The following is a 2496-nucleotide window of genomic DNA, read 5'->3' on the forward strand; positions in this document are numbered from 1 at the left end:
GCAACAAATGTAACTGTCAGAAGGGCAAATATGTCCGTCTCAGTTTTCATAACTTTGACTATAACAATTTGTTTGATAACTGTAAATATTAAATTTAAAACTTATGATTGTTATTGAGGACTATAGATCTTTTATATCGATTGATATTCTAGGATTTGAATAGATGCGAATATTAGGTATCGATGATTACATTCTTCGACATATAAACCGGGTCCGCTTATCGCACCCTACCCCGCATCCATAAGTGTTTTAATTTTTCATATTTTTATAGATTTTGCACAAAGTAAACAGTTTTAGTGAATCATCACAGTAGATAAATACAGATGTACATGTTACATTTATAACTATTGTATTTGTAATAGACTATTTAACCGGTACCATAACAAACTTGTTGAAGGAAATATTTAATTAATTATTCTTTTGCCTTTACGTGATGTGTGCGAGTAATTAATTTAAACAAAAAATATGTAGTTTTTATCAATCTACAATAGCAATTAACAAATTTTTATTTCTCGGTCAGATAAAATATTATAAAAAACTTTTTTAATATTATTTTTCAAATGAACTACCACCGTTGAAGTATACATCTATTAGTAATAAATTGAAGTAATAAAATTATTGAAATAGTGAAGCGCGAGGCTATACAGTGGATGATAACTCCTGTATTTTCTCCCCACTCCTCATTAGTGAAACCACTCTAACCTGACTACACTTGTCGCTCGCCTGTGATCAGATTTCTTTCTTCATCCATGATCCATCCACTCAGTAAAATGCATTCTAAGCAAAAATTTAAGCCACCATTTCAACAATTCCGTAAGTTTAACAAATTTTGATGTTGTAAGTATGTGAACGTGGTATTAATAATAATTCTTTTTCTCCGTTATAACTGTAGCTTGTACTCTTAACTAGACGATATCAGTTGCTTTAGAATTATTGACCTATGTCGTTACAATATAAAAATCCAAATATATGCGTATCTGGGTTAAAAAAAATTTTTATTATAAAGCATTTAGTTTGTTTCCAGAATAATTGCAGATTACAGAACCACTTACCTATACATTCCTTTAAACCATAAGTTTCGTAATGTTATTAGAACATAGTAGTGTAGTGCTTAATGTTTGGATTGTTGCAATGAAGTCTGAAAGTAAATGAAAGCATTTAATAGCTGGAGAAAGTGACGAGAGAACAAAATCAAAAGAAGTTCGATAAACACTTCCGTCTTTTTACTGATAAAAGATCTCTAAAGTGAAACGCTACAAGGCAGTATTGGACGCTCTAAATAATTTATAGTCTTTGCCAGCTGTTTCACACTTTCCCTTTAGACCCTGTTTTATTCTTTACAAATAACTTCCTTTCATCCCTTGTTAAACTTCCTTTTGTTAGATTTACAAATAATATTTAGAATTACCGTAATAACAATTTATCTCTTTGTTGCTTAAGTAGAAACTCTTTATTGTTGGAAATTTTAAAGCACTGCGTTTGAAAAACGACTAATATGCTTAATCATGCGCCATTACATTATGGAAAAAACAAAAGCACTTTTTTTTAGTTAGTTTTCATCTTTGTTGTATAAAGCTGTAGGTAATGAGTGTGTGTATATTTGACTACTTTTGTCAAAAACCATGTTAAATTAAAAAAGTGAACTAAAGATAAATCTATGCCACGCTGCTAATTCTAAGTGCACTACTCTTGATTTTAACATTGACAAGTAAACTGATGTTTATGTTGTTGTTGATCACATCTAATGAAAGTTAGTTTGTTGTAATAGAATAAATAACTAGGTAAGAGTACAGGATAACGTGCGTCGCGTTACGGGCATCGCTGAGATTGCATGCAGAATTTTAAGTTTATAGTTCATTTGTCTTTTGAGATATCCTGTGGACAGGTAGATAGGCAGACAATTGTACATAAAATAAATGTTTACATCTCTTGGCAATAAAAATGCAATTGTGTTAGCCTATTGGGTAACAGCGCAGTGTAGCGGGTACAACGGTTATCGCAAGATAATAAGATCAAGCAACGTCGAGCGTGGCTGCTGCTTGGATTGATGACGTCTGAGCATTTCCATCTTCGCAAGCAGCCCGCCTCCCCGGCCTTTGGTGGTGGTTCGGAAGTCCTTTGGCCTCCAGAGAGGGCTTCTTAGCCCTAACTTCGCCTGGTAAAAAAAGACATTTTTATTTTACTTTTACCAGATAAATTGCAATGACACTCAGCCAATTTCGTGGTTGGAAATGCACCGTCTTAGAACTCATAGTATTCTTTATAAAAAGGAAGTTCATGTAAGATTTGACGTCTCCAGATAAAATATTTGCTTGAGATTGCTTGTCAAATGATTTATTCATATATTTGCTCTTTAAGTTAGCTGACAAAGAAGTGCCTTCGTAATAAACGTCTAAATGCTTTTCTTTCTATTCTGTGCTACACAAAAATACTATGTTGTGTGTGTTGGGATAGTTTGGGTACATTTGTCAATATGCTAAATTATAAAACCTCATT

Source organism: Homalodisca vitripennis, unplaced genomic scaffold, assembly GCF_021130785.1.
Source record: "Homalodisca vitripennis isolate AUS2020 unplaced genomic scaffold, UT_GWSS_2.1 ScUCBcl_1863;HRSCAF=6010, whole genome shotgun sequence".
In the NCBI taxonomy this organism is placed as follows: domain Eukaryota; kingdom Metazoa; phylum Arthropoda; class Insecta; order Hemiptera; family Cicadellidae; genus Homalodisca; species Homalodisca vitripennis.